At 40.1% G+C, this 14,104-nt stretch overlaps 1 protein-coding gene across 4 annotated transcripts in view; it reads right to left on the bottom strand.

Moving 5' to 3' along the window:
• INO80D (INO80 complex subunit D) overlaps positions 1-14,104 on the bottom strand; it is a 114,541-nt gene that overhangs the window by 76,369 nt on the left and 24,068 nt on the right. Inside the window, exon 2 of one of the 4 annotated variants that reach the window (XM_068244997.1) lies at positions 12,062-12,119. The exons of 2 other annotated variants lie outside the window; for them this stretch is intronic. The gene's annotated coding sequence lies outside the window, so the exon portion shown is untranslated. The remainder of the gene's footprint in view (positions 1-12,061; positions 12,120-14,104) is intronic. One more of the 4 variants, XM_068244998.1, reaches the window with a different exon arrangement.

Here is a 14,104-nt window from a genome sequence, read left to right as displayed (position 1 = left end):
TTGAAATGTACTGTTTCAGTAGCCCAGTATACTGAAGTTTGTCTATTGCTGGATTGGCTAGAATCCACATAAAATAATTTGCTCCCAATTATGTAAAATAACTACGGTACATAAGGCTTCAAAAATTGAGGGAAGGGGAGCCAATGGTACTTCCCAAGTTCTTCCAAACAAGGCTGCCAAATTTGTAATTTGCATCATCAATCTAGTAGTAAAAAAAACAAACAAAAAAAAAAAAAAACCTCCATACAAGGAATAAAGACATGTCCCGAAACCTTAGATAGGCTTAGATAAAATCTGCACATGACTAATTATTTATAAAACTCAAGTGTGCGATATACACCTGTAAGAGTCCATTGGGTCTAAGGGACTCCATAATGCTTGTAAAAAATCCTTAGGAGCAAAGTAGCGAGCAGTTAGTAGTGATGGTCTAAAACAGTACTTGTCAACATTATGGAATGAAATTGTAGCCATTTGCAAAAGTAGGCATTTGCCAAGTCAAGAATAAGCAGACAAACCGCTTGTATAAAAATATAGGTTTACGAAAGTCCATCTCCATGCACAGATATAATAATAATATTATGTATTTATATAGTGCCGACATCTTCCGCAGCGCTGTACAGAGTATATATAGCCTTGTCACTAACTGTCCCTCGGAGGAGCTCACAATCTAGTCCCTACCATAGTCATATGTCTATATTGTGTAGTGTATGTATAGTAGTCTAGGGCCAATTTTAGGGGGAAGACAATTAACTTATCTTATAATTGTCATCTAACAACTTCACAGTGCCAAAACATCGTGATAAGATGAAAGAAAAACAGCACACCAAAAGGAAACACATTATAGGCCATTTTGCAAGATTAAAAATCAGATTCAACATAAATATTGAATCTAACAACAATCTATCAAAAACAGGCTCCTTTCAATTTCTATTATATTGTTTTGTTGAGGCCTATTTCACAGTAGGATATTGTGGTTTGATGCGTCGTTAAAGTGGCAACACAAATTTCAACGCAACGCCCCAAAAAAGTCGCAACACAACTTCATGCCCCGTTATCGCCGCATACAGTAGAGCATACAGGCAATGAAAAGTATGCTTCCAAGTCATTACTGAGCATGTGCAAACAGTCCAATGCAGCTAATAACATGTATAACACACAGCATGCAGCACTTTCTAATAACGCTACACACAAACGGAATGTGTGCACTCTGAATGTCACACAGACTTCGTATTGCCGTGTGACGAAATAGTATTGCTCGGCGTTGAAATATTTTCTAACGTGCGACTTTAACGTCACACTGTGAAAGAGGCCTGAATGACAGGATGGCATAAACAGCATAGTGCCTGCTCCAACCTCTGATCTGCTTGCATCTTCCAGGTCACTTTACACTCCTCTCCCACTCATTAAACTTTCCAATGGCTGATGCAAAGGGCCAGCTGATGAATCTGTTTTTTGTTGGAGTGAATCAATGGTTTGAGAAGGTGTGGGCTTCTCACCATAAGCTTGACTGAGGTCTTTTCACTGTGAGAAGCCAATTTAAAGCGTGAGTGGTGTGGACAGAGTAGGGTCGCAAACATGGTGGAGAAGGTGCCTGATTGGCCGTGTGTGTGTGTGAACACGCATCTCTGATATCTCATGGTGGAAAATCTAATTTTGGAGCAGAAGTGTTGCACTATGATCACTTTTTGTTTTTTTCGAGGAGCATAAGTTGGAGGCGCTTTAACCACTTACCGTCCCGCGGGATGAGTATCTACCTCCCTTTAAATCTCACTTGAGCACCCTGGGGTGTAGATACTTGTCAGTTTGTGTGCACACAAACCTGCGGTTGCACAAGAACATATTTTCCTAAACCCAATCTAAGGGCCATATGCAATTCACTTTTTCACCTGAGTTTTCCCCTAGGTGATAATTTTCATCTTTTTAAAATTATATTTTCAGCATTTTGGAATTGAAAAAGTACCTAAAAGTTGTTGAAAAAGCAATATCAAATTTATTTTGGTTATTTTCTTGCTTGCTGGTGGCCTAAAACGCATGTTATGACAAGTTGTGAAAATATCACCTAGGAGAAAACTTGGGAGAAAAAGTGAATTGCATATGGGCCTAAAGGCTCATACACACAGACCATAGTCTTTGGAAAATGAAAGATCACAGACCAATTTTACCCCCTTCCATGTAGTATTAGAGCCATACCTACACAGTGTATTCTATGGAGCTGAACTGCACACAAAGATGCTGTAGCCATTCAACAGATCAGTATCTGCAAAAGATCTGTTCTTGAAAAAGATCCGTTCCTGCAAAATGCATTCATAGTCTATGATATCTGCAGATCATCATACACACCTTGTTTAACAGACATTCATCTTCAGATCAGATCCACCAGGATGGATTTTCAGATCTGCAGATGAACGTCAGTTAAACAAGGTGTGTATGATGATCTGCAGATCTCATAGACTATGAATGCAATATGCAGAAACGGATCTTTGGCAGGAACAGATCTTTTGCAGATACTAATCTTTTGTGTCTGTACAGCATCTGTGTGTGCAGCATCTTGCAAAGATTTTTTTCTGATGGGGAGTTCAGCTCCATAGAATAGACTGTGTAGGTATGGCTCTCATACTACATGGAAGAGGGTAAAATTGGTCTGTGATCTTTCATTTTCAAAAGACTATGGTCTGATGTGTGTATGTGGCCTAAGTGTTTAAATTGAAATGATTGCCTTGCAACGAGCAACAGTATTCATTTCATTGTGAAAATGACAGTCACTGGTAATTCTGGTTGGCAGGAACACAGCTTGAGCTGTGTTCTAACCAAACAGGAAAATGTATGACCAAAAAAGTATATTACGATAAAAAAAATTATTTATATTACCTATTGCTCTGGTGTTTAAGGGGAAAAACCCTTAGGCTAGATTCACAGTGGGACGTTGCGTTTTGATGCCACGTTAAAGTCGCACCGCAAACTTACAACGCAACGCGCCCAAAAAGTGGCAACGCAGCGTTAAAGCAGATACAGTAAAAAATACAGGCAATGAAAACTATGCTTCCAAGTCATTACTGAGCATGTGCAAACAGTCCAACGCAGCTAATAACGTACTGCATGCAGTACTTTTACTTAACGTGCAGCGTTAGACACCAACGCAACGTGTGCACTATGAATGGGGCAATCGATTTTTTATTGCAATTAGTTATTCTGCGTTAAATGCTGTTTTAACGTGCGACTTTAACGTCCCACTGTGAACTTAGCCTAAGAGGTGAAGTGGTTAAAGGGGAACCCTGTGCAATTATTTGTTGACCTCAATGCTTTTACAAGAAAAATTACACTAAAAAGATACTTTATGATGAAAGATCTAAAAAAATCCAATTCTGCTAATCCCTCCAATCAATATTCACAAACGAACCCACTGATTGCCCCGATGCAATTCTGAATCTGGATACCTTTTACATGGAAAAATACATTCACACAGAATTTAAGAAAAAATCCTAATTTTATCCTACATCATAGGGCCTGTTTCCACTACACGCAGATTGGATGCAGAATGGATGCAGAAAAACTGACTCCAATGAATGCCTATGGGAAAATCTGCATCAGAATAATCGCGTTTAGTGGAAACAGGCCCATAGGAATTCATTACAGTCAGTTTTTCTGCATCCAATCTGCATCAAATCTGCGTGTAGTGGAAACAGGCCCTTACAGAGGCCCACATGTAGAAACCTTCTACCTTTCCGGATTGTCATTATGAACACTGTGGACTATGTGACAGAGGCCCACCGATTGCTACACGATCCAGAATATTATACCACATTATCCTAGGATCCATCACAACAATATAAAAAATATGATAATTTAATATCCACAGCACTAAAAGATGGCATAATTTCAAAGGAAGAGAAAGATTTTCTCACCATTACAAACCCTACAATACCATTTTTTAATTTTCTTCCAAAAATCCATAAATCATTAATAAACCCCCCTGGCCGTCCCATTATTGCTGGCATTGGATCCCTAACCTCTCCCTTATCTGAATACATAGATCATTTTCTGCAAAAATATGTAATCACACTTCCCTCCTATCTAAAAGATTCCAGTCAACTCATTCAAGCATTTACTTCATTCAGATGGTCACCAAATTACCACTGGGTGACACTAGATGTCACTGCTCTTTATACTAATATTAGACACGAAGTGGGTCTACGATCCATAGCCCATTTTCTATATTCTGACACTACTATGCCTATCCCTAAAAAAAAAAAAAAAAAAAGCTTTCTCCTTCAAGCAACTCCGTTCATACTCACAACATCTTCACATTTCAGGAAACAACATATTTACAAACCAGGAGTACAGCAATGGGGGCCAATCTAGCTCAGTCCTTCGCAAATCTTACGATGGGTCTCTTTGTACAATTATTTTTGAGCCAAACTCCATATCGCAATAATATTATAAAGTACTATAGATATCATCATCCTCATGTGGGAAGGAGAGACCATCACCATAGAGAACTTTGTAGAATCCATCAATAACAATGATTGGGGACTAAAATTCTCCATGGACACAAACCCACTTACCATCGACTATCTAGATGTGACACTGTACATTGTAGATGGGGTGGTCAAATCAAAAACCTTTTTCAACAGGGTTGATGCGAACTCCTATGTACATTATGGGAGTTCACATCATAAGCCTTGGAAGACCAATATACCTTTCGGGCAGTTTAGACGTATACGCAAGAACTGCTCCAATTTATCTATATATGACACCCAAGCAGACAATCTGAAAAATCAGTTCTTAGAGCGATCATTTCCAAAACAACTTATGCAATCCGCTAGACATAGAGGTAGACAACTTGACCAGGAGACCCTCCTAAAGACAAAAACTAAAAAAGACGAAACCCCAGACTCTCAACCCACCTTCATTACTCGCTTTAGCTCTAACCACAAAAATATTAGATCTATAATCAACAAACATTGGCCAACCCTATTAAAGGATCCCTACCTCTGCCCCAAACTAGAGGCTAAACCCTAGCTGGTCTTCAGAAGAGCAAAAACCCTCAAAAACATTGTAGCCCCTACCAGACCACGAGCACTAGTATCCCATGCACCTAGTTCAAATACCACTCCAAATATACAAAAATACAAGTGATCTAAATGTCTGGCCTGTGATTATCTGCATCCAGGGCAACTTTCCTTCATTTGTGAAATCACACAAGACTCATATGAAATCACCCATTCATTCCACTGCAGCACCACCCATGTTATTTACCTCATCACTTGCCCCTGTAAAAAAAACAGTACGTTGGATGTACCACTCAGCAAATAAAAGCCAGACTCTGCCAACATAGAAGGAACATCACCAAAGCATATACCAAACACAGTCTCTCAAGGCACTTCGCGGAGTGCCACAACTCGGATCCAAAAACACTATTCTTCATGCCCATAGAACATATACCCGACAATCCCTCCTGCTCCGATCGAATTGCTCGGTTGCGGGCAAGAGAGATGTTCTGGATCTTCAGATTGAGAACCCTCAAACCAGAGGGTTTAAATGAATGTTTAGAGCACAATTTTTAACTCAGAAGTCCAGCTCACTATACGTATCCCCATAAGATATACTATCTACCAACTCTGTCCATACATAATTTCCCATTGGACCAGATACTTACACTTCCTAGTCTCCAACTGTCTCCTCCACCTCTCCAGTTCCTTTTCCCCAATAGTAACCCTTATGAGCTAGTAGCTATAAAATGACAAGCACAACACACACTATGCATATATGACGGCACTATAATGATGTCTCTGAAACATATTTATTTATTTATTATATATTTAATTTTTTATTTATTTATATTTTTATTATCATTTTTCATAAAAAAAATATTTCATGCACATTTGTTAATAAATCTATGAGCAAATTATGATACCCCACCTGATACCAACAATATGCACTTATAGCATTTTGTAATAATTTAGCATAATCATTATTATTCACTATTTTAGTATTAATATAATGTAATTAGTAAAATTGGTTCCAAATGAGATAGTGAAGTTCAGACCAACCTTGAGAATTCACTATAAGCCACCTATTACTAACACCTAATCGCCTATGTTTAAAGAATTTATAACAAGCACAAATACCAAATATTTCTCCATCTATACTGAAGAATTGTTAACACTGCTGCCATCTAGTGTCCATTTACTAAACCCTTTTCCCCCAGCATCTGGATGTTCTCTATTAGAACAGCAAAGTGCTGGCATTCAATAGCCTTTCCCTATACATCGCCCAGAACCAAAATGGTGCCGCCAGTACTTCCGGTGGGCGGCCCTTTGTGTGATGAAGTCATCAATAACTTCCGGTACCACCCCTTTTTCGGCGAGCACGCTGTTCAGACACTACAGAAGTTATTTAACACAGCTCTGCAGAGCCCCCTACAGAGGCTCCCTATGCTAGATGATCTTTTCTATTTGGTAAGTGCTCTGACTCTCATTCCATCAGACCACCTAACGCTCCCCCTGCTGTTCACCCACCATACTCAAACTTAGCACAATGAAATGCTGTGTCTTTTCTTTTAGCCTATTTGTGACCAGTCTATTTTTTAAAGAGCAACTAGCGCTGTGATCGAATAGCTTATGTAGCTATGAGATATCACCTTAGTCTAACTTATGTGTATATTTATATTCAATAGCTGGCCAAATCTTAATTATTATTTGTGTTTATATAAATTCATAATAGATTTATTATGATTTTATGAGCGATATACTTTTAATATGGATTATTAATGTTACCAACAATGTTGATACTTATTTATTTTTATAAAGCAGCGACTATTATTATAATTATTATTTTTATTCAAATTACTCCCCCTTTTTTCCTTTTTTTAAAGACATTAAGTTTTCCTCCTTTATTGCGATTAGTTTCTTTACTGCTAACGATTATCATCAGTATTACTCTTTCTTACATAATAATAATTTATAAAAAAAACATTATGTACAAAAACGCATCTAAAAATTTGATCAATATGATATGACGCAGTGTTTATGATTTTGGTAGAACATTTTTTCCTATTATGTTTGATATACATGTACAAGTATATTGAGGCGTTCTTGTTGCTATTGTAGGCACTTTTACTGGCCTGATGAAGACCCGCGAAACGCGTTGTCTGTGCTAATAAAAATCTTGTATTAACTACAGAGGTTTCGTCATTGAGGTAAGCTACCTCATATCACTTTTCGATTTTAAGCTGATTTTAGATGCTTTTATTACACCAGGGCGCCTCTTTCCCTTTTACGTGCTGTGCAAGTGCTGGTTTACTAGTTCTGATGTGGAGGACACAAAGATATCTCGTTTCCAGTAAGAATAACTTTGAGCTTTCATTTCATCCTCCATGACATGGATCACTAAAATTCTTCATATACAATTACTTAGGCCAAGCCCACTGGTGACAGCACCTACTGGTTAAAGAACAGGTCTTAAGTAGGCAGAATATCCAAAAAGTACTGCTTTATAAATGTATAGAAACTGATCAGTGGTAGGTCTAAAAAAACAAACAAAAAAAACTGTTCCATGGCCATTAATGCTTCATACACACTTGAGATAAAAGTCTTTGGAAAATGCAAGATCACAGACCAATTTTACCCCCTTCCATGTAGTATGAGAGCCATACTCTACACAGTCTATTCTATGGAGCTGCACTCCCCATCAAATAAAATCTTTGCAAGATGCTGCACACAAAGATGCCCGTACACACTCAAAAGATCATTATCTGCAAAAGATCTGTTCCTGCAAAATATCCATTCCTGCAAAATGCATTCATAGTCTATGAGATCTGCAGATCATCATACACACTTGGTTTAACAGACAATCATCTGCAGATCATCTGCAGATCAGATCCACCAGGATGGATTTTCAGATCTGCAGATGATTGCCAGATATGCAGATGAAGTCTGTTAAACCAAGTGTGTATGATGATCTGCAGATCTCATAGACTATGAATGCATTTTGCAGGAATGGATATTTTGCAGGAACAGATCTTTTGCAGATAATGATCTTTTGAGTGTGTACGGGCATCTTTGTGTGCAGCATCTTGCAAAGATTTTATCTGATGGGGAGTTCAGCTCCATAGAAAAGACTGTGTAGAGTATGGCTCTTATACTACAGGAAGGGTGGTAAGATTGGTCTGTGATCTTTCATTTTCCAAAGACTATGGTCTGATGTCTGTATGTGGCCTAAGGCTCTCGCCAGGCATGAAAAGGATACCAACCTTGTGTAATGTGCTTTTCATCCTCATGGAGGAAGTCAACCTAAGGCCACATAGGATTAACCAATTACTCACATAACCCACCTGGCTAGTGAGCTATTTAAGGCCTTGCATCCCTTCCTAGGTTAGTGGAATTGAGCAGATAGACTATAGTGTTTTCTACAGAACCTGTACATAAAATATACTGAATGACCGTCCTAATATCTGAAGTATGAAACCTCTCTTTTTAGAATGTTAGCATAAAGGAATGTGATATCTATTTTGTGAAGAATTTTAGAAAAAGAAAAAAAGAAAAAGATGGGGCAAAACAATACACTTGAGCTGAGGAGGATACAGAGGATGGCATATGCATTTCTTTTTAAACAATGCAGATTACCTGGCTTTCCTGCAAACCTATGTTTTTAATACTCTAAAGGTGGCCATACACTGGCCCGATTTGTGCCCGTTTCGACAGCAGATTCGATCACTGGGATTGAATCTGCTGCCAACCGTTAACGCTACACGCCGAATTTCGATCCATTCCGTCCGATCCCGTCAATCGCGCCGTGCGGAAAATAACCGTCGATCGCCCGCGGGTAAAGAGCGCATCGCTAGCGGCGTTCGAGTGCCCGACGACCGACGCAATAGAGCCGCATAAATTACCTGCTCCGTCGGCGCGACTCCCGGGTCTCCGCTCTTCTCCGTCTCCGCTCTGGTCTCCGGCATGCTTCCCTTCTTCCTGTCCCGGCAGGAAGTTTAAACAGTAGAGGGCGCTCTACTGTTTAAACTTCCCCCAGACAGGAAGAAGGGAAGCATGCCGGAGACCAGAGCGGAGACGGAGAAGAAGAGCGGTGACCGGGGGCAGTCGCACCAGCGGAGCAGGTAATGTATGCGGGCGGGAGGAGCGGCAGCAGCACCACCACAACAGATTGTGATCGGTTTCAGGCTGAAATTGGTTCACAATCTGTTTGCAGTAAAGGTAGCCATACGATCCCTCTCTGATCAGATTCGATCAGATAGGGATCTGTCTGTTGGTCGAATCTGATGGCAAATCGACCAGTGTATGGCTACCTTTAGCCATAGACCATGAACAAATGTTTCTGACTGAAGACTGACTAGATTAGCCACATGCTTGTTTCAGGTATGTGATTCAGAGACATTTTTTGAAGGGAAATAAATATGGCAGCCACCATATTCCTCTCATTTCAAGCAAATCAGAAATGTATTTTCCTTTGTAATATGAAAAGTTAAGGCCTCAATATCTCGTGTATGTAGGCTGCCAAAAGCACACTTTCCAGGACAGGAAGCTTGAAGGACTTTCAATGTGAGAAATACACCACAGATTTTATTCACTTGGGGCTTCTTCCAGCCCCTAGCAGCAGTCTCAGCCCCTCGCCACAGCCCCTGTTCTCCGCATTGTCCCGCTGGCCACCGGTAAAGATCGCGACCCCGCTAGAGGGTCGCCTCTCCTGCGCCTGCCCAGGCATTCGTGCCGGCCTCTCCACGTCATCTGCCGATAAGATTCAATTCTCACTAAATTTCAAGAAACTTTGCAAAACCTAAAATATAAAGGGAGGAGTCACCTGCCGTCTAGAATAGTACAGCAGTGGCCACACTGGGAGGCAGCCCCTTTTTAAGAAAAACCTGCCACTCAGCCACCAAGTAAAAATGACTTGAGGGTGGCAAAGGCTTGTGATATAGAAGCTCTTCCAGATGAAAGAGCATTGAAGATCTTCCACAGAAAACTGCATTGCTGGGCCAATATGAGGTTATCAAAACTCTTGCAATTAGACTCGAAGGCATACACAATTCGTTTTTTTTTCTAATTCTAATTATTTTCTAATTTCATCTAATATTAGAGGGTTATTTAAAAATTGTGCAATTGAGAATTCCTTTAAATGGCAGACAGATCCACTCAAATGAACCAGTGCTGAGATACACTCAAAGAAACCAATGTTGAGATTTGGGAGATGTAAGCCAGTGAAGACGGTACAAAAGATTTAGTCATTATAATCAACTTAGAACAGATGTATCCTGAAACACTGCAAAAATTGCTATGATATTTAAAGTGAAACCGAGGTGAGAAGTAAATGAAGGCTGCAATATTTAATTTTCTAAACAATACCAATTGCCTTGCAGTCCTGTTGATCTTCTGGCATCAGCAGTGTCTGAGTCACAAATCTGAAAGTATGCGACTAATCCAGTCAGACTTGAGTCAAAGCACCTGATGTTCAGGGTCTATGGCTTATGGCGTAATAGAGACACAGGATCAGGAGGGCAGCAAGGTAACTTTCAATGTTTAAAAGCAAGTAAATATGGCAGCCTTCATATCCCTCTCATCTTCTTTCAAAGTTTTTGGGCCAATTAATGACCAATTTTACCATCACCTTGTAGCAGAAGGACCAACCCATTTTGAATACTAGAACAGATTGTATAGGCAAGCTCTCATTCTGCATGGGCGTGGTAAAATTATCCAATCATTGGCCGATCAAAACTGGATGTGTGCATACACGCCAAGTCCCAAGCATTCACTTGCTGCATCACTAACGGGACAGTTAATGATAGTGAAACTCATTAGAGAATAACACAACCACTCAAGGAAAAAAAAAATCTGTTTCCACATTCAAGTATAACAGACAAGTCAAAAGAGGAATCAAAGAGAGGATCCAGAGTTTCCTCAAATGAGTCACTGATGTCATGTGTACTAGCAAACATCAGTACATACTCTCCCAATAAAAGAGGTCCTGTGATCCAAACAGCCTTCCAAACTGCTTCCCAAGGGTGTCCAATTCCATGATATGCTTGGTCTACATTAGAATACAAATGTCACAGCCTCTGATCCAGTCATTCTTGATTAGATGGACAAGGTCTGTGGTGTCTAAAGGACATACCTAATTTCCACTGGGACCCAGACCCGTGCTGCTGCCAAGCCGCAGCTGAATCGCAACAGCTGTATCATGCATGACTATAGGGATTCGGAAAGAAACTGCTGCTTGCTGCCCAGAAACACACCAGCATGCAATTCGGACAGCATGTTATTGCCAGAATAGGCAAGGTTTCCTCATACGGCTTGAAAGTGAAGGAACACTGCATATTCCGCAGTAGTGGACACAGGCCCATATTACCATTGGCTTGCAAGATTCCCAAGCAGTAAATCGATTATCTGATCATTATATTGATTTGCCTCTTGACCCAAAACAGTCTTTTCCTGCAAGTCTAATTTTTTTTTGTTAAAACAAAGGACATATGGAAGTCAAGTCCACGTCCATCTAAGGTCTGGGAAAAAATATTTTATCTCACTTTATTAACGTTGAAATACCACTGAAGTGGGATTATACTCCCAAAAGTAACATTTTAGTAATACTCTTAGTTACATGAAAACATTTGAAAGCAATCTCACACATTCTCTGTGGGTAAAAATGTGTACTTTCACTGCAGAGCGCAGTACAAGATACATTATTCTCTGTCTCACTGGCATAGGCAGAAGGCACTCTCTGCCTGTTCTGATTTTGTTCCCTCCCCTGCTGAACAGACATCGCCCAGGCAACAGCTGAGTCACTTCAGCAAAAAAGCAGGGGGCAGCCAGCAATTATTACATTTGCCATTAGCCAGAGAATCTATCTTGTACTGCTCTCTGCAGTGAAAATATTAATTTTTACACTGAGAATGTGTGGGATTGCTTTCAACTGCTCTTTTACATAACTAACAGTAGTAACTGAAATTTGCGTTTTGGGAGTATAATCCCACTTTAAGGATTAGGAACACTCCTCAAACTATTATACTGGTATTAAAAAAGGCATAATCGCTTTAAATAGGAGGGAGAAATCATCTTACCATACATACCACATAATCTATAGCCCCTTTTCTCTGCAGCCGTTTTTGATTTGGTATCCTAAAAATAAACAGAGAAACAAACTTGTAGCAGCAAAACAGGAAAAAAAAGAAAAACCAGACTACCAGGCATGCAAACCACCTACCCCTTAGGTTTCCTTAGCAAGTTTAATGGCTTAATTAGGCAGCACAGCTAACAGGGAAGACCAATTTAATCAGGTCCTCCAGTCATCGAAGGCCATATCCACGTTAGTGTTTAGGATGCACATCGAAATGTGTTCGACTTAATGAACCACATCCTTCCTGATTCAGTCCCTTTATTAGGGCTGTGCCAAAAAATGTGTGAGGATCTTGGCACTTGAGGACTGGAATTGGATATCCCTGACAAAGAGAAACTTTATCGTAGCAGAACCTCAAAAAAAACAATGTTTTGGAATAGACACAGAGGAGGTCTAGGTCTCCCAGATCTATATAACTATTACCAAACTGCAAGGATAGCTGAATTTGCCCCGATTTTCTCTAAATACAACCCTTCACTCTGGGCCCAAATTGAAAATGACCTACTAGCGCCCCTTAGCTTATCCTCTCTTCTATGGTCCACTAATATGAAAATAGCAACTCTCAAGTCAATTTCACCAGTCTCATATCATGCCCTCTCTCTATGGTATAGAACAGGTATGTCAAACCGGTCCTACGGGGGCCGAGATCCTCCCACATTTTTGATACAGCTCAAATGAATTGATGGGTCTGAATCAGGAAAGGTGTGGTCCATCGGGTAGAACACATTGCCTTCTTTCTCAGTCCATCCTAAACACTGGCATAGATCTGGCCCTCCAGGCCTGGAGTTTGACAGATGTGGTATAGAATAAGATTCCCCAAGAGACTCCAATCCACTTATCTCCTCTTACCCAGATTTTCAATAACCCAGCTTTTCCCCCTGGGATGGAGCAGAACTCCTTCCAATGGCGAAAACGCAATAACCTCACTGAGTTTTTAATAAGAGATAATCTTCCTACTTGGGACAAATTTAAAAATACTCTTACATTTCCTCCAACTGAATTTTTTTTCTGCCTTACAGATTTACCACTTCCTTAAGTCTATTCCGATAGCTGCCAAGGGGCCTGCTTCTGTCACGCACTTTGAAAAGTGGTGCGAACACTCTCCTTTGACTCTCCGTCTTATCTCTCATCTGTACTCTGTACTGTCCCAACCCCTAGATCCACGTAAACTTTAACCAATGCTACAGTGGAAAGCTGACTTCAATTCTACTCTGACCATTTCACAATGGTCCAAATATTGTCTAACCATCAATAAAGGCAGTAGCTACTATTCCCACATGGAAACCACCTTAAAAGTTCTACATCACTCCAACTATGCTGCATGGGATTGACAGCAGCAGGCCCAAATCTTGCTTTAGAAATTGCGGTAGAGATGGTAATCATTCACATATTTGGTTGTTTTGCCCGAAAGTTAAAGCCTATTGGTCCTCAATCTCATCTCTTATAAGCTCTGTACTGGAAAGAGACCTTTCACCAGACCCATTTATGTTACTGCTAGGTGATAAACCTAAAGGGTGGAAATACCCATCACACCGCCTAGCCCAACACATTGCTAAGGCGGGCAAGCTTCATATAGCTAGAATGTGGCAAAAACCAACTCTCTCTCTCTCTCTCGACAGGACAATACCTATTATCACAGATATCCTAACTTCTGAAAGACTAATTGCAATAGTTAAATGATACAATGGATGTATTCACTAAAACTTGGCAGCCTTGGCTGGATTATACTGACAATCCTGGTCTCCGCTCACTGATTTTGTCTCCCTGACCTCTCTTTATATATATATATATGGATATGTTAGCAACTAAGACTTCTTGTTGGTGCCTTGTATATGCCTCCTGTACCAAATGCACGGTTTATGCTTTTGTATCCATGTGTGGAACGACATGCTGTATGTTATACTTTTTTATGATGAAATCTCCTGTTTCCTCACCAATTGGGGAACATTTGTTTAACTGGTATTGTACTAATGAGCATAATTTTTCA

The sequence above is a fragment of the Hyperolius riggenbachi genome, chromosome 7 (genome assembly GCF_040937935.1).
Source record: "Hyperolius riggenbachi isolate aHypRig1 chromosome 7, aHypRig1.pri, whole genome shotgun sequence".
Lineage (NCBI taxonomy): Eukaryota > Metazoa > Chordata > Amphibia > Anura > Hyperoliidae > Hyperolius > Hyperolius riggenbachi.
This window is presented reverse-complemented; position numbering and strand designations above follow the sequence as displayed.